This window comes from Dermochelys coriacea, chromosome 2, assembly GCF_009764565.3.
Source record: "Dermochelys coriacea isolate rDerCor1 chromosome 2, rDerCor1.pri.v4, whole genome shotgun sequence".
NCBI classification, from domain to species: Eukaryota; Metazoa; Chordata; order Testudines; family Dermochelyidae; genus Dermochelys; species Dermochelys coriacea.
Window position 1 is genome coordinate 71,701,806 of NC_050069.1, and position 23,863 is coordinate 71,725,668.

General features: G+C 42.7%; 1 protein-coding gene and 1 long non-coding RNA gene across 10 annotated transcripts in view; one reads left to right on the forward strand and one right to left on the reverse strand.

Annotated features, from left to right (window-relative positions):
- Positions 1 to 7,965: 7,965 nt before the first annotated feature.
- On the reverse strand, positions 7,966 to 23,697 carry LOC122458691. Its single transcript, XR_006278843.1, has 3 exons — positions 23,685 to 23,697; positions 23,218 to 23,222; positions 7,966 to 9,584 (listed from the first exon to the last, which is right to left on the reverse strand). It is a non-coding gene; the product is annotated as an uncharacterized LOC122458691 (long non-coding RNA).
- RB1CC1 (RB1 inducible coiled-coil 1) overlaps positions 12,704 to 23,863 on the forward strand; it is a 161,899-nt gene continuing 150,739 nt past the window's right edge. For 7 of the 9 annotated variants that reach the window (XR_006278842.1, XR_005290855.2, XM_043507869.1 and 4 more), the window contains exon 1: positions 12,704 to 13,047. The gene's annotated coding sequence lies outside the window, so the exon portion shown is untranslated. The remainder of the gene's footprint in view (positions 13,048 to 23,863) is intronic. The other 2 variants (XM_043507873.1, XM_043507874.1) reach the window with 1 other exon arrangement.

Consider the following 23,863-nt stretch of genomic DNA (forward strand, 5'->3'; position numbering starts at 1 on the left):
ACTAACCCAGGAACCTATCCTTGCAACAAAGCCCGTTGCCAACTCTGTCCACATATCTATTCAGGGGATACCATCATAGGGCCTAATCACATCAGCCACACCATCAGAGGCTCGTTCACCTGTGCATCTACCAATGTGATATATGCCATCATGTGCCAGCAATGCCCCTCTGCCATGTACATTGGCCAAACTGGACAGTCTCTACGTAAAAGAATGAATGGACACAAATCAGACGTCAAGAATTATAACATTCAAAAACCAGTTGGAGAACACTTCAATCTCTCTGGTCACTCGATCACAGACCTAAGAGTGGCTATACTTCAACAAAAAAGCTTCAAAAACAGACTCCAACGAGAGACTGCTGAATTGGAATTAATTTGCAAACTGGATACAATTAACTTAGGCTTGAATAGAGACTGGGAATGGATGAGTCATTACACAAAGTAAAACTATTTCCCCATGGTATTTCTCCCTCCCACCCCACCCCCCACTGGTCCTCTGATATTCTTGTTAACTGCTGGAATTAGCCTACCTGCTTGTCACCATGAAAGGTTTTCCTCCTTCCCCCCCCTGCTGTTGGTGATGGCTTATCTTAAGTGATCACTCTCCTTACAGTGTGTATGATAAACCCATTGTTTCATGTTCTCTGTGTGTGTGTATATAAATCTCTCCTCTGTTTTTTCCACCAAATGCATCCGATGAAGTGAGCTGTAGCTCACGAAAGCTTATGCTCTAATAAATTTGTTAGTCTCTAAGGTGCCACAAGTACTCCTTTTCTTTTTGCGAAGTTATTTAGAAACTCTGCTCACTATTAAAAACGTTCTTTTGACCTCCAAGGGCCAGCCACATTACCAGATCAATATTAGTTTGGATCTTACCCAAAATACCACGCTGCCAGCCAATTCCTTAGCATCTAAAACTAAAGGTTTATTATGAAAGAAAGAACAAGAAGAGAGTTGTTAAATGGTCAAGCAATCAGATACATAGATAAGATTACAAAGTCCATACATCAGGTTCTTAACAGTGTTGGTGAGTTTGCTGGCTTGAAAGTCCCTCTGGAACACATCCACAGCTTGTTCAGTGCTTCAGTTTGTAGAGAAGTTACTCCAGAGGTAGGAAGCAGGAATGAAGACAAAATGGAGATGATGCAGCTGCCTTTTTATATCCTTTGCTATGTGGCTTGTACTTCCTTTGTCCCAAACACAAACTCATAGCACATGGCATGGAAAAACCTTGGAGTCCCCCCCGTCCATAGGCATGCCCCTATAAGTCCTGCTGACTCAGAAAGTGTAGCTCCTGGCTTCTTTCAATGGATTCTTTGTACAGCTGATGATTCTGGATGGGCCATCAAACAGACTAGATAGTGCTGATACCAATCTGTCTGGGGTTGTCACTAGAAACACAGCACAAGTTTGGAAATACAGATATACAATATATGTCTATAACTCACAATACAAAGATGATACAAACATATAAATATGATCATCACACTTGGCAAATTATAACATTTTCGCAAATACCTTACACAGCATATCTGGTCAGATTCATTGCAATTTTATATTGGTATCAATAATATCACAAAGTGTTCCACATATTCCATACTGTATCACAGTCCTTATTTCCCTTTTTATAGATGGGCACTATATTTGTCCCTTCCCAGTCCTCTGGAACATGTCTTACCACAGGAGAGACTGGTATTAGATACCCCCTGCCAGTGTCTGTATTTGGATGTGCCTAAATTGACTATGTCAGGAATATGCAAACTGTGGTCATGCTTCCCTGGGGGGGGTGGGGGGGGTGCAAGAGGTTCTCTGGGTGTGTGTGAAGAAACTACTGCCATAATAGCAGGATAAAAATAGAGTGAGTATTTCAGGGTGGGATGGAAGCAGGATCAGGGACAGTGCTACGGGGGACTTCCGGGGGCTATGGCCACCCCAAATTTGTCTTAGACCCCTGTAGCCACCCTTTCCAACACAAAGATCAACCATTACGCAGAAGTAAGGAATGTATGGTATGCCATTGCCACCCTTACTTCTGTGCTGCTGGTAGTAGCGGCATTGTCTTCAGAGCTGGGCACCTGGCCAGCAGTTGCTACTCTCCAGCTGCCCAGTTCTGAAGGCAGAGAGGAGAGAGTGGTGGCGGCTGGCTGAGCACCCAGTTCTGAAGGCAGTGCTGCTGCCAGCAGCAGCAGAGAAGTAAGATTGGTTATATTATTGGTTCTACATAGTGTTTCAATGAATATTATCAAGTATAGTACAAAAAAGTGGATATGGAATATTAAATATGTTAAATGTTCTTTTGTTAATTGTTAATGTTTTTTATTTATAACATGATACTAGTAAATGTTGTTAATATGGGACCTGGATATGCTGGTGTCTGGCTTTTGCAGAATTTTAGGAAGGGGGAATGTAAGGGGACTGTTGGCCCCTTATCGAGCACAGGGAAGGGGTGGGGGAATGGAAATAACAAACGGGAGGGAGCATGCAGGGAGAGAGATGGGGAGAAGTGTGCATAATGGAGGGGTATCACAGATGGGGATGGGGGATCACAGACTGGGGAAGGGGAGCATCAGTGAGGAGAGGGATCACTAATGGGGGAAGCAGGAGCATAGGAGGGGTGGGAAATCACAAAATAGGAGGAGCATGCATAGGGCAGGGAGATCGTAGGGTGGGGAGAAGCTACTGTTACCAGGAGAAGGAACCAGAAGAATGAACTAACATGGGCACTCTACGAATGGTGTGCTGAGTAGAGTACTGGCTCGAGCGGAGAGGCAGAGTGACTCCCTGGGCCCCACTGAGCAGACTGGAAATGTTAAAGTGGGCAGAAAGAACGTTCTGGGGCATGTCTTGGTTTAATTATGACAAGCAGTTTAGATTGAGGGTGGCAGCACAAACGATGGTCTGGTGGGACATACCAAACCATTATGCTGTGGTTGGAGTGGATGATGCTATGCAGACTGGGAGCCCACATAGATAGTGGCCAGTTCATTTCACAGCAAGACTGGCAAGGGCCTGAGTCACATAATGATATTTACTGGGCATCTAATGACTATGGTTGTTTAACAGCATCTGTACATTCAGGCATTCTTGCAAAATATGTTCTGGGGCCCATTCAACTCATTGTTGCCTGAGAGGTAGAGGAAGATTACGGGGGGTAAACAAGATTGGGCGAGGGTCAAGTGCCAGCCACAGTTTTGGGGGACAGAACGTGAGCAGGGGAAGGGGGGCAGAGAGCAGGGGAGCTGAAAGCACTGCGATGGGCAAGGGCACAAAGGCCAGTTAAAATGGAGGTGTTAAAGGAGCTTCTGGGAGATTACCCTAACAAAGCAGATGGGTCATATTTGTGTGAGAGGTTTACTGTGGGATTTTGGATCTCTTTTACGGGGACTAGGACTAATGTGATGTCAAAAAAATTTGAAGTTAGTGGCAGGGCTGGGCCATATTGTACAGAAAAAGATTACACAGCAATTAAATGAGGGTAGGGTAGTAGGGCCATTCAAGCAATTACCTAAGAAGAACTTGTGGGTTTCCTGCCTGGGCTTCGTCCCCAAGAAGGCTCCAGGAGAATATCAATTAATTCATCACCTTTCATTCTCATGAGGTAGCTCTGTTAACCATGAAGGCCGGTGGTTCTGTGTTCCATGCGTTCTTCATCCATTGATGAAGCCGTGCATATGGTTAGGTCATGTGGCTCGGGGCACTCATGGCTAAGTGTGATATCAAGTCTACTTTTCAACTGTTACCAATGCATCTGTTAGACTTCAACCTTTTGGGTTCTTCTTTTGAGGGACAATTTGATTTTGACACAGTAACGTCCAAGGGCTGTACAGTATCCTGTTTAATATTTGAAAAATGTAGTACAATTTTGCACTGGACAGTGATGCAGGCAGCTGGTCTAGGTCAAATAGTGCATTATTTAGATGATTTTTTGTTTGCAGGACGGGCAGGGTTGGAAGATTATGTTCACCTGTTGAACACATTTCAGGTCCTAGCTAAACGGTTGGCAGTACCCCTATACCAGGAAAAAAACAGAGGGCCTTTCCAAGACATTGACTTACCCAGGGATTGAGTTAGACACAAGGGCAGGCATATTGTGGCTCCCTCAGGATAAGTTTCAGAGAGCTATAGGAGCCAAGAAACTCACGCTCCAAGAGCTGCAGTCTATTATGTGGCACCTTAACTTTGCCTGAAGTGTTGTTGCCCTGGAATGGGCATTCTATGCTCTGCTGGTGGCAGCCACAGCACACGTAGTAAGGCTGCACCATTTTATATGAGTTACTAGAGAGATAAAGGAAGACTTGAAGGTGTGGGAACAGTTTCTGATCCTATTTAATGGGGTGTCTTTATTGAGAGCGGAAGGGATGTTGGAGGCTGATCTGAAAATCCGTTTGGATGCTTTGAGGGTATGGGCTTTGGGCTGTTTTACCAGGCCAGGTGATGTGCTCAAAAATGGCCTGCTCTCTGGAAGCAAAATGGGGTAGCGTGTGACATGATTTTCCTGGATTTTTTTTCAATTTTGGTTGCAATGGTTATTGGGAATCAGAATTGGCTAATAAAAGGGTGTGTTTCTGGTGTGACAACAATAGCCAAACTTCCAGATCATAGGATTATGAGGTTAGTGAGGGCATTTGTGCTATAATGTTTACATCTTAACATCTGGTTTTCTTCCAAGCACAGACCTGTGGTTGATAATGGAATAGCATACGCCTTGTCTTGTTTTCAGTGTGACAAATTTTGAGAGCTTGCACCAGGAGCCAGCAAGGAACCTGAGCAGATGCTGCTAGCGCTATGGAGTCTTGGTGTACGATGTTTGTGGTGCGAAGATCAGTGGCTCTAGGCACATGGCTGAGCTACGAGGGAGGTTTCAAGATCTAGAAAGCTGGCCACTAATATGGCCCATTATAGAAGAGCTTGTGCTGCAGTACATGGTGTCATTAGCAACTGGCGTCCTCAAAGATCTTGGCATAGCATATGGGCAATGGAGTTATTTTGGGGGGATGAGGTTCACCTGTCAGATTTGGGGAGCAGACATGTGGTTGGCAATATAAAAAGGGGCAGTGGGAGATATCTGGGACCCAGACAGGGTTGGAGGTGTGTGGAAGGCAGCCAAGCTAATTGCTGGCTCCTCCTTGTGGCAGATGTCCAGTGCAGGTAGTTCGTAAGGAAGGCATGGCTTGGTAAAGGACTTAAAAGGGAGGTGTTGGTTAAAGAACAGAATGGGGGGCAGAAGGAGTGATGGCGTTTGGGGCTCCTGTGAATGGTTCAGCAGGGAGCTAACACCTTTTGCTTATAGCCCATCTTAACCCTTGTAAGGGGAGGGCATGTTTTGTAAGGACCTAGATGGAAAAAGAAGAGGGGCTGGCAAAACCTCCCCTCGATGGTTATTGAGTGAACGTGGAGTTACTGAACACGTTTAGCTGCCGGGTAGTCCCAGACATCGAATAATAAAGTTGTGCCCTGATTAAAACCATATCAAGCGTCTTCTGTCCTTTCGGTATAGCAGGACAATTAGCAGTATTGGCTGACTCTTCCTTGGCCAACATAGCACCATTACTCATGAGGAAGCTATCTCCTGTTTCCCAAGAGCATAATCAACACCATCACAACATGAGGGGGATAATGTTGTGGAGCAGGAGTCAATACTCCTTGAAATGGTGTTTACACCAGTCTAAACTGCTATTTTGATTCTGTGGGTTTCTGAGACGCGCATGTTGATGAGTCTGGCTTTTTCTTTAGCCTGTTGCTTGCCAACGCAGAGTCATAACCTTACAGGCTTAGAGAAGAGGTTTCAGGTGGGAAGAGGCAACATGCAGCAGAACCACTTACTCCTCATATCCACACCTCCTTGCATAGGGCTCTGTTCCCCTTCACTAATGTTGAGGGGAAAGGAGCATGAAGATTTAATCCAGTAGTTCTCGACTAGGGGTATGCATACCCCTGGGGTTACACACAGGCCTTTCGGGGGCACATCAACTCATCTAGATATTTGTTTAATTTTACAATAGATTACATAAAAAGCACTAGTGAAGTCAGTACAAATTAAAGTTTCACACAATGACTTGTTTATACTACACTAGATACTATACAATGAAGTACAATGTTTATATTCCAATTGATTTTATATGGTAAAATGAGAAAGTAAGAAATTTTTTCAGTAATAGTGTGCTGTGATACTTTTGTATTTTTATTAGGGCTGTCAAGTGATAAAAATTAATCGCAATTAATCGTAAGATAAAAAATAATCATTAATCACATGGCATTGTTATAACTGGTGTTGCAAGGTATTTAAGTGCCAGATATGCTAAACATTTGTATAACCCTTCATGCTTCATTCACCATTCCAAAGGACATGCTTCCATTCTGATGACTGGTTCTGCTTGTTAACGATCCAAAACAGTGTAGACTGACATGTTCATTTTCATCATCTGAGTCAGATGGCACCAGGTTGATTTTCTTTTTTGGCGATTCAGGTTCTATAGTTTCTGCATCTGACTGTTGCTCTTTTAAGACTTATAACAGCATGTTCCATATCTCATTCCTCTCAGATTTTGGAAGGCACTTTAGATTCTTAAACTTTGGGTCGACTGCTGCAGCTATCTCACATTGGTACCTTCTTTGTGTTTTGTCAAATCTGCAATGAAAGCATTCTTAAAGTGAACAATATATCCTGGGTCATCATCTGAGACTGCCATAACATGAAATATATGGGAGAATACGGGTAAAGCTATGGAGCAGGAGACGTACAATTCTCCCCCAAGGAGTTCAGTCATGAATTGAATTAAAGCATTATTTTTTTAAATGAGCGTCATCAGCACAGAAGCATGTACTCTGGAATAGTGGCTGAAGCATGAAGGCGCATACAAACGTTTTGCGCATCTGGCACGTAAGTGAAATTGCAACACTAGCTACAACAGTGCCATGTGAATGCCTGTTTTCACTTTCAGGTGACATTGTAAATAAGAAGCTAGCAGCATTATTTCCTGTAAATGTAAACAAACTTGTTTGTCTTAGTGGTTGGCTGAAAAAGAAGTAGGACTGAGTGCACTCTAAAGTTTTAAGTTGTTTTGTTTTTGAGTGCAGTTATGTAACAAAAAAAATCTACATTTGAAAGTTGCACTTTCACAACAAAGATTGCACTACAGTACTTGTATGAGGTGGACTAAAAATACTATTTCTTTTGTTTATTTTTTACTGTGCAAATCTTTGCAATAAAATAATATAAAGTGAGCACTATGTACTTTGTATTCTGTGCTGTAACTGAAATCAGCATATTTGAAAATGTAGAATAAAATCAAAAATATTTATAAATTTAAATTGTTCTATTATTGCTTAACAATGTGATTAAAATTGTGATTAATTGCAATTAATTTTTTTAATCACGTTTAGTTTGTTTTGAGTTAATTGCTTGTGCTAACTGCCATTACTTGACAGCCCTAATTTTTATGCCTAATTTTGTAAGCAAGCAGTTAAGTGAGGTGTAACTTGGGGGGTACGCAAGACAGACTATTGTACCCCTTTCAGGAGTGTGGAAAGGTTGAGAGCCACTGGTTCAATCAAGGATACATTTAATATTAATATAGCACTACAAACTCTTCCCATAGCTGTAGGTGTCCCATACCTCCAATCTGTTTAATTCTGTTTTACAAATATGCCAGTATAAATTAGTATAAATAGCAGTAAGCATTGCCTTTAATACAAGAAGTGGTACAAGTTAAACCTTTTCAGACAGGATCTTAAAAGGAAAAAAAAAGAGTCTAATTAGATGCTTCCATGCCAACCAGTCATAAGCCACCACACCCTGAGCAAGATGAAGAAATGACCCAAGAATAAACCAGCTCAACATGCTTTGCTGTCAATGCTTTATCACAAACTTTTTACATAAGCATGTTCTGTTTTTTTCAGAATTGCATGATGCCATTATCACAAGTCCCCACATATACAGTACATGCTTGATTAAATAGTCTTCATATTGTCTACGTTACAGTCCATCAATGCCTCTTTTTCCCCATCTTGACACGACACTACTGGCAGGACAGGAAGTTTCTGAACTAGATTTAATTTGTGAGAACAAGACAGACATTAATGAAATCTTCACTTTCAGGTTTTGGAATTGTCAGCATTTCTCACCGTTCAAGCACTATATTGATATGAGAAAGTGAGCGTTTGCTACCTATAAAGGGCCAAATGCTACCCTGTTTTCCATGGTGTGGTGGGGCAAACAGAGTAAATGTAAAAAAACTGGATGGAGAGGGAAGCTGTTACCACAGCATGTATTCCCATGAGTGTTTATTAGTTAGTAGTTTTCCATTTGTGCTACCGTGAGAGGAAAGGTATGATATGCTTTATAAAACTGAAACAGATGTCTTAATCCTCACTGAATCCAGCCATTTCTTGCAGAGGTACCATATATCCAAGGTATCAGAGTTTCCAAAATATACTCATGTTTATGTAGGCAGCCAGCTTTACAACATTAGAGAACTGGATAGTATTTATAGAGTTCTCCGATTCAGATTCAGAGCACTGGCTAAAAACATTGAGGAAGATGTTATACATCTACAGTAGGTATCATATTACTGGCTTACTGTCTGGCATGATGTGTGTTTATGTAATATAGCAAGGATTAGTTCACTCACTGGGAAAAAAAGTGGTTAGTCTGAGTTCTGTTCCGTCTTGGAACGATATCTGGAACTACAGCAGGCCCCAGTTTTGCAAGTGACTCTAAGCAGGTGGACTCCCGTGAGCAGGTAAAGCCCCACTGACCTCATGTGTGGGATAGTTTGCAGGATCAGGGCCACAGCAAGGATACTAACAAGTGAAAACATCAATCACAAACAGGAAATTAAAACGTGATAGGTCTGGAACTCTGCCTCTTAAATCAATCAAGAGCTTTATGATTTGTTTTGTTTAGGTCGTTAATCTTGACCCCATTATTGCTGACAGTCAACTCAAGGGTGAAGTTTTTTCACTAGCTAGATGTTAGGTGTGCTGTAATTCACCTGATTTGATATTCCACTAGTAGTCAATGTTCTCATAATCTAGAGCTGACTGTATCATGAATTGGATCCAAAATCCAGAAGCTACTCTTAAGGACACCTGTCTTTGTGGTCATATGTACACCTGGACAGGCTTGTGAGCAGTAGAGGCAATGTAGGCACTAATACCTGTGCTTTCCAGAAGCCATCACTGCTTCCAGGAGTGCCTCCTACACCCTGCCAGTTGATAGTGTCATCCACTACAGCTTTCCTTTTCTTCCCTGCCTAGAAATAGCTGGACTGTGGAGAGAAAGGAAGGAAGCCTTTTGCCAAGCAGTAATAGCTATCCAGCCATGAAACTCTTAAAGCTTCAGTACACCCAGCAGCATTAGGCTATGCCTGTCCTAAAGGTTAGTCTGTGGGAAGTGGTACAAAAGCCATATATGTGTACAATAACACTGTTAATAAGGTATAGAATAACTAGAGATGCAGGAGAAAAAGACTAGATTTATAGGGTGGAGGCTTTGGAAAAGGAGTGCTAGACAGAGAGTAGTGGAAGGTTTGGGAAAAAGCTACATTATGCTGTGGTAATAGATCTAATTAATATACTATACTACACTAATACTATACCTGCAGCTTCCAGTGGCCACAGTTTGCCGTTCCCGGCCAATGGGAGCTGTGGGAAGCAGCACCAGCATGTCCCTGCAGCCTGCGCTGCTTCCTGCAGCTCCCATTGGCCGGGAACGGCGAACCACGGCCACTGGGAGCTATGAGCAGCCGTGCCTGTGGATGGCCAAAGTAAACACTGTCTCACAGCCTGCCAGCAGATTATCTTGACGGGCCGCAGGTTCCCACCACTGATTTAAAGGCTAGTTATTTTCAAAAAGGCTCTTAAAACACAACACTACAGTGATGGAGTTGCAGTTCTTACAGGAGAATATTTAAAACCAAAGACCAAGAAATTTCAACATTTTAAAATTGAGAAAAAAACCCTTTAGGTATATCAGGGCCACTGCAGGCAGGAAAGGAAAATTAACAGGCACACGAGCTCTGGGCAGCTCTTCCTCTTGAAAGAAAGTTGTAGGATCAAATCTTCTAGTCCTTAATCCAGTAAAATTCTTATTGCCATCAGCACCTCCACTCCTAAATAACTATATACTTCATACTTAAATATCTGAGCCCCATCTTATCCAGGAATACACATTTTATACACATTGGCTCAGGGACTACATTTTCTGAACAGTGCTGAGCAATCAGAGGGTGCCCAGTGAATAATACATACAAGAACAATAATCATCGACTTTATGGACTCTGGATAAAATTTCTGTTCTTTGTTCTGGAATTGGCCTGGATACAGCTGAAACCCTAAAAATTTGAGGCATAAACACATCTGATACTTCTATGACACTTTCCGATTCCCTCCTTTTCTCAAACTCAGAACAAAAAAATGACAAAATGGTTTTAAGTTAAAATGTAAAATTGCACAGCAGCCATAGCTCTACAACCCAGCATGGGGCAGAACCTGCCTCCCTTTGGGATTTAAGTGATCTCCTCTTATCTGACTCTCATTCTCCAGCCTTCCTGACCTCTGTGCTGCTTTCATCCTAACCTCCTTGGACCGATCGCTGGAGTCTCAGAGAACTGGCCACCTTGGTTTTGCTCCCATCTATCAGAATCCTCTTTTGTTGCAGCATGCAGAGGGAGAGAGAGGCTGGTCTGCTGGATAGGGAGCTAGCCCCGACACACCTGGGTTCTACTCCCTCCATGGACTTCTTGTATGACCTCAGGCCAATACCTTAAGGACAGAATTTCAAAACCTTTTAGGCACCCAAAGACATAGGCGCCGACCCCGTGGGTGCTCCGGGGCTGGAGCTCCCATGGGGAAAAATTGGTGCATGCTCTGCATCCACCAGCAGCTTCCCACCCTGCTACAGCTCACCTCCACCTCCTCCCCTGAGTGTGCCACTTGGTCCTGCTTCTCCCCCTCCCTCCCAGCGCTTGTGCTGCAAAACAGCTGTTTCTTAAGGCAAGCCTGGGAGGGAGGGAGGAGGCAGGGCTGGGGCAGAGATTTGGGGAGGGATCCAATAGGGGCAGGGAGGGGTGGATTTGGGGCAGGGGTGGGTGCAGGGCCAGGGGCGCGAGCATCAACAAAAGTTGGTGCCTGTGCCCAAAGATGCAGATAGGCATCTAATGGCATTTACAAAGCATCTAACCTAAAACAACGATGAGTCCTTGTGGCACCTTAGAGACTAACAAATTTATTTGAGCATGAGCTTTCATGGGCTAGAACCCACTTCATCAATTGCTGATACAGATTAACACGGCTACCACTCTGAAACCTAACCTTCTAGGTGCTTTTGAAAATCCCACTAGGTGTCTAAATATCTTTGAAAATCTGGCCTTTAGTCTGTGTGTGCCTCAGTGCCCCATCCATGCAATGGGGATAACAGCACTGCTCAGGTCACTGAGAGGCTGTGAGGAGAAATAGTTTAGACCTGGTTTCAGAGTAGTAGCCATGTTAGTCTGTATCCACAAAAAGAACAGGAGTACTTGTGGCACCTTAGAGAAGCTTATGCTTAAATAAATGTTAGTCTCTAAGGTGCCACAAGTACTCCTGTTTTTTAGACCTTGTGAGGCACTCAAATACTATGGTGATGGGGCTACATAAGTACCACAAAAAGAAAAGGAGTACAGACTAACACAGCTGCTACTCTGAAACCTGTCGTAAGTACCACAAGTAGCATGGGAACTTCTCTTTACCACTGCTATCCTTTCCCTTGGTTTTGGCCCCTTTTCACCTACACTCCCAAATTGCCCTCTTTTCTGAATGTAACCATGGCTCAGAGGGCTTTCTGTATGTTTTCAGAGTCCCCTATGTTCTCTCAAAAATACACCTCCCCCCCAAAAAAGTATTCCTGTTTTACAGGCTAGACTTCCAGACACTTAATCACCAGCCCTCTTATCTTAACCACCCCGACATTGTTTGTAAACAAAATACTGACTCCCTGCCCCAGGGACACATCTCCCCTGCAGAACTTACATTTCACACTAATGCTGTGCTGTAACTAAGAGCTCCACCTGGGAGTTCCCACACCTCCTGTATGAAACTCAGGGGTGTCTCCCCCCCGCCTCCCCTTAAATGGCACCCCAGCACAGCTGGGGTAGAAGAGACAGTGCTGGGTGGCAGACTGGGCTAGCTGCCGTTACCACATATCCACTGGCTTCAGGACGGTTACTTGTCACGGCTAGCCTGCGAGACCACTAGCTACTGCCTGTGCCAGCTATTATTTATGTCTACACAAGCTGGGAATCACGTTCCCCGCTCCAACTGCAGACATACCACTTAGACCCAATCACCTAGGGTAGCTATAGAGGCCAGCAGAAAAGAGAACTGGTGTCACCTAAGGTAATTCTAACTGAACACGCAAAATGGGGTAGGAGTGGCTGGGGCTTGGACACACACCCACTCTCGCCTCTCTCCCCCCCGCGCCTCACTCACATACCCAGAGGCCCCCCCGTGCGTGGGCCTCAGTCCCACCCCCCCCCCCCAGGGCCACAACCAGCCTCTTGCCACCGCCACTGGACCTCAGTCGCCCCTGGGCCTCGCTCACAAGCCCAGCTGCCCCCTCTGCGTAGCGCTCCACTGCACGCGCATGCCGCTCTCTCCCCTCAGCTTCTCCGGGCCCAGCCGCCTGCTCTTCAGAATCCTCCGGGACCCCGCCCATCAGCCTTCTCCTCCCTTCCGGCTCCGCTCTGTCCGGCGCTCGCCTCCTCTCTATGGTTCCCCTCCCGCTCCCGGCTTTCCTTTACCCAGCGTGCACTGCGCCGGAAGAGAGTGACGACAATAACAAACAGCGGCAGCGGCTGCGCCAGGAGGACGGTGGCGGGGCTCGAGCGGTGCCCGGAGTCCCTCAACCGCCTCTCCCGGGTCTGGCGCTTTCCCACGCCCCCTCAGGGAGCCCCCGACCGCGCTCTGCTGGGTGCGCCCGGAGCCTGTCGGCCGGACCCAGCCGCCGTGAGGGGCCCCCGTTGCCGGTCACCGCAGGATGGTGCGCGGGGCCGCCTCGCCGCTGTGGGTGAGTCTCGCCCGGGGCTGGGGGCGGGAGCGGGACCCCGGAGCCTCCTCCTGACTGCTGAGAGGAGGGGGAAGCCAGGCAGGAGCTAGTGGCGGGAGGCTGGCGAGGCCCTGCCCCCGGGGTGGCGGCTTCCCCCTCCCCGCAGGCTCGCGGGGGTGAGTGGCTCACGGGGCTGCGTGGGCCTGTCCCCAGCAGCGCGCCCGGCTGACACCCGCTGGGCGCCGCAGAGAAGGAGCGAGTGGGGGTGGAGGTGGGATCCCTCCCTTGCCTCGGGGGTCACTGTGAAGATGGACGGGAGGCTGCCCTCAGAGGGACCCGAGGAGTAGCGTCTCCTTGGGGAGGGCTGGGGCTGCCCCGGTCCTTGACAGAGGCTATTTGTAAACAGCGCGAGGCTGGCCGGGCGCGGCTGTGCTCTGTCTTCCCTTCCCACCACTCTCGGGAAGGGGATTCGCCCTGAAGTTACTACAGGCAATGACTCAGCTTGTCCATGCTTCTGTGCCCGCCTTTGACAACAGTCAAACCCTGTAAGTAGTATTAGGTTTGCGAGCATGCTGTATCTTCAGTTTCTGCTGTTTTCCAGTTTCTAGGAATCACATGTTATCTACTGCTCTTTCACATTGGATTCTTTGTCATTACTTCTTAGAATAATACTTTCAAACTATGAACTACACAGTGTACACCGAAGTTGAATTTTTTTTTTTACCTTGTTTAGGGCTCATCTGCTCTCTTGTGACTGTTAGTACAAATGATTGGGAACAGATTTTGCAGAGTAATTTATTTTTTAGGTAGTGGGTAGTTGAGCACATTTAAAGTTAAAAAGGAATAATGTCAAACATGTACTTTTTTACATTGACAATTGTAAAAATTAATTTCAAAATGTGTTAAAGTGCTATATTTTGTAAAACACATCTTTACATTAGACGGTCTCCTAGTACCATGCTATAAACTCATTGCTAAAGTGTAGGATATAGTCATTGCTTATTGCCAGTAAAGGCACTAATTCCATGAACACTTATGTACACACTGAAGTTTACTAAAGTAAGTAGTGTACTCTGTTAGTAAAATTAAGCACGTGCTTAAGTAATTGTATCATCAGGAGAGACTGAACAGATTACTGTTTACACCAGCAATCTGCTCCTCTTTAATGTAATACTGTTTGTATATTGGATTTTCATATTGATGTCTGACCTGAAAGCACTTTCTCTCCCTGCATTGTGCAGTTATCACATTAAGTGCATTATAGATGTCATCTTTCATATTCATTTAAGCATTTTGATTAAGTAAATTTTCCCTAACAGTTGACAACTTTGGAAACACTTTTTAATGGGAGACTTTAATGAACTATGCTGAGGTGTGAGCTTCACTGAAGTGAATGCAGTTACAACACAGAAATGATATGTTAAGACTTCAAAATCTGCTCCCAGGGTCAGGTTAGGATGTTTTCCGTGAGGCATGTGTGCCTAAATATGCTATTTATGCAGAATGCAAGCATTCATTTAAAAAGCTTTACAATCCTTGCTGCTAACCTTCCAAATATGAATCAATTATAAACTGATTTAGTGTGACTTTCATCAATCTGTAGACAAACTGTGCCAGTGCATTTCCTGCTCTTCATGTGGCTGCTTGGGAGAAGTAGAGCAGAACCTGGCCATGGAGTTCTTAATAAAGGAGGAGGAGGAGGAGGAGGATCTATAGTAGGTAGCTGAGAAGAGCAGAGTAATAGACACTTTCCTACTGCTACACATACATGCACACACAGCAGCCAGGAAACTTTAAGAGATGGAAGGGGGCAGTAAGGAGGGATAAAAATGCACTTCTTCCTTTCATTAGCTAGAAGTGGGTGGGGGAGTATCACATTTATCTGACAGCTGTCAGCCAGAAGCTGATATGAAAAAAATAGCACCCTGGTACCATCCTCTTCCCCCCCCCCCCACCAGCACATGTGTAGCAGATGGGCTGGGCTTCTCACCAGGTTATTACCCTAAATGCATCCGATGAAGTGAGCTGTAGCTCACGAAAGCTTATGCTCATATAAATGTTAGTCTAAGGTGCCACAAGTACTCCTTTTCTTTTTGCGAATACAGACTAACAGCTGCTACTCTGAACCCTATATCTAGCTGGTTCAGCCCACCTGCATGTACCAGGTAACAAACCCTGAAGATCAATTAAGAATATTTAATATAGCTCCTTTCTCCCCATCTCACAGTGCATACTGTGTCTTTCTATGTCCATCTTCTAGATCATAAGTTTTCCAGGGCAGGGACTGCTCTAGACAAACATTGTCTGCTCTTAAACAACAACACATAGAAGAGTTAGAGCATAAATCTTGTCAGTGCTGGTCTGGAGGGGCTGTCTCGAGATAAGACTGTTCTGCATGTCAGTTCAGTGTTTAGCTTGTCTACTGCAATTGTCATTAAATGGGTAAATTGAGATGTGGACACTTAAATGAGTGGGTAGTGTTTACTCATACATGTTTCCAAACAGCCATCATATACTCTTGGTTCCTACCAAATAGTGTTCAGACCTGTGATCTAGAAGTAAAACTGTATGAACAAAACTCAGCTGTTCAAATGAATTTTAAAAATGGGCAGGTTGAACTCAGTCTTCTTGGAAATATGTACATTTGTTATACCATTTTGGTTTTCGCCTTAGATGATGGGGTGGGGCAGTTTTTCAATGTTAAACACTTTTTTCTGCCAGTCTATGAATAAACTGAAATTGAAAACAGATAGCATTATTTCACTAGAAAATAGTATGGAATAGGAATGGAGATTTTCCAAAGTTGTTAGATAGTGTTCTTATTTGATTAATTGGATAATTGAAAAGTCTTCCATTATCTTGGAAAAATAAAAGTAAACATTTTTCCCACTGTGAAACTACTAAGTTTAAGATAAAATATCAGAGGCTTTGAGCATTTTGTGCAAGTCCCTGCTGTTGAAAGCATGTCATGTATTTAAGTTAATGGTAATTACATATGCTAAAAAAATTGCACTAATTAAACAGGAAGGAAATGAGACATTTAGAAGGAGGACAATGCATAGTTTTTCATCCAGTCACCATACTTGGCATAAATGGAAGGTAGCTACATTTATACGTAACTTTCTAAGTGCTATCTGTAGATTTCAAAACATTTTACTATCCTAGTATCAGGGATGAAGGAGATTGTGGCACAGGGGAGTTAAGTGACTTGTGCAAGAGAACATAGGAAGCCAGTGGTAAAGCCAGGATTAGGATGCCGCATCTACTACATTTTGAAGTAGATTACACATGTAGATAAGTGCAGTATCACACCATACGCATATTACGCTAGTCTGACTATGATCTGCATTGACTACCTGTTGAATTCTGTGTGGAATATGGATCAATACCAGCAACTTTTTATAAAGTCTTAAATGCCTGAGATCTACTTAGTGATCTGGGCTTCTGATATTTAAAAGGGGAAAAAAAATGGTTTGTCCTTGGAAAACATTTGATACATTAGAAGTTTATACTGTTGTAATAAACTGGCCACACAGTGGAGTAAACAAGATTGTACATGCTTGAAAGATTTCACATTTGGGGAAAAAGCACACAAGTTTAAAACTGTTTAACTTTTAGTTGTAGTTGCTGGAGGTTATTGTTAAATATGTATGGAGAGGGAATGAATTCATATAATGTGAATTACTACTTCTTTTCCTTGTAATGGGGGAAACCAGTGGAGAGATGAAATATGGACAATGTTTGCCTCATTAGAAATACTTACTTTGTAATTAAGTGTGCAGATCGGAATAGATCAATGATGGTCCCTTCTGACCTTAAAGTCAGAGAGTGGGAATTTTGGTGGGAGTATTGAGTCTGCTTGAAAAAGGACTTCTCTGTTGGGTGAATAGTGATTATCAGGATGTTTCTCCAGGACAAGCTGCAAGATGCTTATTTGGATGGTGATCTTTTGCACGAACTCTTGGCCACTGTAAGGAGTGGTGGAAGGAATGTAAGGAACAATGGTGCCATAAACTGGAGATTGGATTCTGTTTCCAGAACTTGGGTTTGTAAATGGGTTGCAAGGGGAGATGAGAACTTAAGGCATATAGTAGAATTGAAAATAGTATTCCCAATTCCTTTGGCTTTTGTTTGTAAATTTAACTCTGTAAAGGAAGTTGTCAGTGGAGAAGAATCCTGGCCTTTGTTTCTTGTTATTTAATGTGTGGTTAGTGGTCAGTAAGAAAAGTTATTTGATAAGGGATGAGGCCTCTCACAGTATATGCATCTGTGTAATGTTGCAGGACTTGTTTCAGAGCATTTGGTGCACACTAGGTGAGAATATGGTATACCCAAGATAATTGGATCCAATTCTAAGTGTGTCCATCTTGTATACAAGAGTTCTGAGAAGGAGTTAAAATGAGACTGGTTTTAGTGTATCTGTTTCCCCATGGTATTGTGGAGTCTCCATGAAGTGCTGGTGCAACAATAGTACTCACTGACATTTATGTCAGCATAGGTTATTCTCTCTAATTTGAGGTTGAGCACAGGTTTTTGTCAGGTCCTACTCTGATGATCTGCCCTCTAAGTCTAATGTGACCCAAGCATATCTAGAGGACTCTGAGGGACAATACTGTCCCCCAACAAACCATGTAGTCGGTGGCTTGGAATACCTACTCAACCACTGATGAAGTGATTCCTAGATACCATCCTCCCTGGGTTCAGCTTCACAGGTAGTCCACATTTACAGCAAGTCTGCTTTTGACAAATGAAGCAGATGGGAAGATGGCTAGATCACTAGTGCAGAAGTCATGAGCTGAAACCAACTGTGAGAGGGAGGGTTTTTTTTTGTTAGTCTTAATTCCTTGGGTATGGGGGAGGCAAAAAGAAAGTATAAAGGCCGTGATCTGAGGTAGGGTTTTTTGAGGGGTCGGGGTGGTAGGCAGCTTGTAAACTGAGGCTCAATCCAGATAGAATTTAAGTGATGCTGGGTTGGTTGGGAGAGCAACTAGAAAATAACACAGGTATAGTCTTTCCCCTTTGAATGAAGGTGTATGTTTGCCTTTTGTTCAAGTTAGCAGTGTAGGATTCTGGTAGGATTTCCTGGTCTTATTAGATCAGTGGAATCCCATTAAATTCTTTATATTTTTAATTTTTTTTTTTTTTTAAATCACAGGAGACCTGGGAGTGGAGTCCTGCCATGCAGGGGCAGGGGGAAGGGTAGGAAACCCTGGAGGTGGTTGGCAAAACAAGCACACCACAGCAGCAGCTCCAGTCCTGTGGAGCTGGGACTGACACCCTGCTCCAGGCATTTGAACCTGGCATTTGGTGTCAGTGCCACTCACTCAAATTTGGCCTGTCCACTCCTCCCATCATGACAGAGGGGCAGACAGGCCAAATTTGACAGAGCAACACTGTACACCAGACCACAACATCTGGAGTGGGGACACGAGTTGCCACTGTGGTACAAGTTTTGTTTTATCTTGTTTTTATATTATGCTGTTCATGCTTTTCCCTAATGTGGAGCTCTAATGATCAGATTATCCATCTTCCTTTTATTTATGTCCATTCTTTTGGGTGCAGTTATTGCAGCTGTCATCCACACCTTTGTCAATTGAGAGTTAGGTTACTACAGTGTATTCTGTAGAAGACTTTATCTGAAATATATTGGGAAACTTAGATTGCTGCAAAATGCAATAGCCCGATTGTTAGTGGAGTATCCTGCCATTGCTTTGTGATCTTCACAGACTCTGGATTCTGTGTAGAATGCAAGGTTTCTCGTATTTACCTATAAATCCCTCAATAGGTCTTAGACCTACTTGCATACAGGGAGACGTGGTCTTGGGTCTTAGTTCTACAGTTGTGTTAAGCAGAGATGCATGAGCTGGTATTAAAAAAAAAAGGGAAGAAGTGGGGGAAGGAAGGAGGTTGTTTGGGGGAGAGTGTTCTGAGGGCCCTTTGACTTTGAACTAGTTTTTTAGTCTTCTGAAAAGTGACAGGGTGGGGGTACCCTGTTCAGTGCAGGGCAAGTTTACTCAGTGAATAAGTCAGTGGGACTGTTCTTGGTTTCAGGGCTCTAAGACCTAGAGGCCAGAGTCAGAGTTCCCCCAGCACTCAGGCTGTAAGGCCTAGAGGCTAGTGGGCCATCACCTAGGAGGACCTGGGCCCTCCCTTCTCCATTGGGTCTCAGCCAAGAGCCCTAGCAGTGGCTGAGTGTTCTACCATCGAGCTAGCAGGGCTCTGACCTAAACACACCAGCTTCCCACAGGACTATAACTAGTCCCCCCCCCCCCAGCCACTTCTTACCATGTCTTTGGGAGTCCTCATGCAGGCATCATCAGAGTCTCCAGGCTTCTCGGTGGGTGCAGTTGCCAGTGCCCCTGATCCCCCTCGGGTGTCCACGTGCACTTGAGTATCTGTCTGGGTTTTGGCACCTCTGGCTTCTGCAATTGGGTTCCAGTAGGGAACATCCTTCCTCCTCAGCAGTCAGCCCAGACTGAGCTTTTATAGCAGTGCTTCACCTTGAGCATGCCCAGTAGAGATGTGGAGACATGACTTAACCTTTCCCTGTCCAGTGCCGGGTGAGTTCACCCCATCACATGAAAATAATGCAAATGTGGTGATTTTTAGGGTTCTGAAAAGCAATATCTCTTCCTTAGTTTACAGAAGGATGCAGGGAGAAGTTATGACGGGCTGATGATGGACAAAGAGTATTGTTTCAGTCTTTAAACTGCTTCTTCCCTTTTTTTTTCTTTTTTTTTCTTTCTGGTGTGGTTAGATGAAACTCATGCTGTTATGAGGAGGGAATTTTTGTCATTGTGTTTTTAAAGGATCTTAAGGGTGCTTAGTATGAAGCAATAGGTACCGACTTTTATTTTATATAAATTGAAATAAATGCATCAAATCAAACTGAAGAAATATGTTTTAAGTAGCAATCGGCAAAGTTTGAAGAAGCAAATGAAATGAACATTTGATTTCCCAGTCCTTGACTAAAATATATCCAAGTAAAGGCTTTTATAGTACAGCTAAAATACAGAAGCAAATGAAATGAACATTTGATTTCCCAGTCCTTGACTAAAATATATCCAAGTAAAGGCTTTTATAGTACAGCTAAAATACAAACTTAGCTCAGAATTGACAATACTGTATTCAGATAGCTGCCTCAAATCCTTGTGGAGATAAGCTATTCTAGAGTTCAGCATGTGAAATTGTCCCTCAGTTCTGTTTGAATTGTTAGTTTTATGAAAGTAATGGTACAACACACTTTATATGCTTACATAATTTGTTTGTTCATGTTATCCAGCACTTGTGTAAGGTTTCATTTTATTTTTCATTGATTATGCACCCTATAGGAGTTTTCATCCACATGGGATGACTTTTCTTGGTATTGATTGTGAAGCATGTGTCACCTGTCTGCCAATGGCCCTAAATATTAGGAGGTGGTTCAAGACGAAGTTTCTCCATATTATCCTTTGTCAACATAGTGTTACTTCTTTGTCAGCTCTTGATATATCTGTTTAAATTAGCTGGATGCAAACTTGTTGATTTGAGTGTAATTGACTACTAGAAAAGTAGCTCCTTTGTACACTTTCGGTAAGCTTTTGTGTGAGGCAGAGGCGGGAAGGAGGGGACGGAAAATGTGGTGTACTAATATTAGTGTCTTCTTCACTTTTCTCCCACAATGAACCTGATCTTTAAGCAACCTTTTAACTTCCTTCCTGTCTTTTTGGAAGCAACGCAGCTCTTGCAGAAATGTTATGGCCATGTGAAACTGAGTACAATTTTTTTGTCATCTTTGTCAATTCACTGTACAACCAAAACACTTCTACTCAACTGTGAAACTGTGTGGTTCCTGCCACTGTCTCTGTTCTGTTATAGTGTGCAGTCCAATGATATATACTGATCATGCCATGGATAAATACTTGAGGTATGGAACACTATAAACTATCTTAAATTGCATTCCCTATTTGTTTTGGAGAAAGAAAAATATTTAAACAGTTCTCCTTTTCTGTCATGGCAACTATTTGGGATTATTGGAATTATTCATCTTGATGTTGTAGTGTACGTTTTAAAAATAGATTTTCAGTTAATTAAACCTTGTTTAGGTCTTTAAACACCTTTATATTTGTATATTTTTTTTTTGTATTGCTAGCTGGCATCAGTCCTGATCCTGTGGATACTGTGGAAATGGGTGGTGGGTACCTACATAAAAACATTGATACAATAGAATGAAATGCCTCACTTTTAGGTGGAGGACACTAAGGCCAGGTTTACATTACTGGGTTTCTCCCATTGATGTCAGTCCTCCATTAGATCGACCTAATGACTCCACCTCCATAAGAGGTATAGCGCATAGGTCAATATAGTTAGGGTGACGCAGTGTCTGTGTAAACACTGCATTACTTACATTGCCTGTCAGCACTGCACAGAGCTCACAGTTGTAAGCCTCACTGCTGGGTGCTGACAGCTCGGGCTGTCAGCCACCCACTTAAATCCTTGCAAGCGCTCCTGGTGAGGACACACACCACCGGCGGAAGGAGAGTAGTGTGAACATAAAAAACTACAGTAGTTATTGCAGTGTCTGTTGGTCATCCTAACATGGGTGTAGACAAAGCCTAAAAGGCATAATTCCTTGTTATGCTTAATGCTTTACAAAAAAGACAGTTGCAAGTGAACATGAGCTTCTTTATTTTCATATTATTCAAAAAAAAATTGGCACATTTAATGAATTGGAGTACAGATTGCTATTGTGTACAGAAGTCACAATTTCAGTTTTGTTTTACTTAATCTGTATGTCTCCTTAATTTTGTTTGTGTTCATTTTTATCATGTCACGATCTAATTTTCAAACTTCTCTTACATTTGTTATGCTTAATTGTCAGTCTAATCACTGTTCTTCTCATAAACTCAGATTTGTTTGGTTATTGTAATAGATAGTTGGATTGGGTACTTCAGATGTGATACATTCTGATTGAACGGGAATTTTTAATTTAGGGAAGTAAATGGCAATTTTGGTCAAAACAGGGACACTGTCAGCTAAAAATTCTCATTCCTGTCTGAATTTTTTTTACCAACTGATGTTCAGTTAACACCAAGGTATACTCTTAAATGGAAGCCATCAGATTTTTTTGTCATTATTTATTTTTTACTGAATTTGTACTGTCATAGACCAGGACCCCATTGTGCTAAGTGCTTTACAAACACAGAAGAAAAATGGTTTACTTTCTGCATTTGACATCACTTTTTATTACCACTTTCGCTGTTTCCCTTGTATAGTTAGTTGCTTTTGATTTTGTGGGTCTTTCACACAGCAACTGTGGAGGAAAATAACATTTTCTAAAAAGGGACAATATGACTATAAAACCAAACCAAAACGTTCCTTGTGAAGAATCAGGGACAAGTGTAGTATCTGCAGCTGAAATTGACTAGATATTAAGTTGGCAGTGTCCCTGTAATGGATGTCAGTAGCTCCTTAGCTATTTTTAAGCTACCTGAAACTAGATGTACCTTAAAATAAAAATTAAAAAAAATAATAAAAAAAAAACACGTGCAAACTTGTGTGTGTTTTGAGGTCCAGTGAGGTTGAAGAATACTAAATTCCTTGCATGAATTTTTAGGTGTTTCCATAGATTGCTGCTATTATACAAGCCAATATGTGTGATAAACTTGAAGTATCTGGTATGGAATAATGTACTTCTGTAAAGAGCTATGGGTGATGCTTAGCTTGATGTATATACTAAGGGTTCATGAATCTCCATGGGATTTATACATATTGATAGTATTTTTAAATCCTGTTCCTTTTTTTTCTCTGCCATCTGCAGTGCTTCCATTCTTGGGTAATCAAGTGAAATTTATTAAATATCATTCTTTGAAGTTTTCTGGTGCTTCAGGGCAAGTCTTTTAGTAAATTGTGCCCCATTGTCAGAACGCAGAAATGGGCTGAGGAATAAAATACAGTCTTAAAAGTAACACTGCAAGGGACCCTGAATTCAAACCACATTTTAAGCAGCCCTTAATTATCAGGAGATTTTAGACTGTGCATTAGACAGAACTGGAGATTTTTAAGAAAATTAACATAAAGACTCAGTGCTATGCAGTTAACAGTCTGTGCCATGCTTATTCTCTAGGATTTAAATGGTGCCATCTTTTGTCCCCTTCTAGGAATTTTCACCCACTTTCCCAGCTAACTTCAAGTGTCAAAGTCAAGATGTACTTGAACTTCTTCTTCTTCTTCTTCTTTTTTTTTTTTTGAAGAGTTACCTGCAGAACCATTTGCAAACTTTTCGACCAGATTCTACACAATGTAATTCTTTTCCAAAGAGTTTGTTTCCATATGCAGTACCTCTCCATCAGTGGGTAATAAGTCAATTATTTGAACTAAGCCACCTGAAGTAACACATACTTAAATATACCACTCTTTACAACAAGAAGTTAGGAACCTCAGTTTGTAATTGGAGAGAAAAGGGTGTATTCTGGTAATGCTTCTGAGGTGATAAAAGAAACGTGTGGTTAAAAAACAAAATGCTCTATCAGCCAGCTGTGAATCAAAGGTCATACCCACAAGGGAGAGGAAACGCTTATTTCTGTGATTAAGAAGGGTAAAGTAATTGAAGGGAAAGAACATAATTATATTTGAGCAACGAGTATTTTTTAGTGATTAGAACACATCAGTAGTCCAACCTGGGTTTACTTCCTGACTGATTGGTGTCACCTTTTAGTAACCATTTACTTCTGTGCCTGTTTCCTCAGTTAAGAAGTTTATTAGACAAAAGATGTGTATTAGAACTATTTCAGTGTCTAATTCTAAAAGACTAGTATCCACAAGTTCGTGAATAGGATTGGATCACAATCTTTTATCA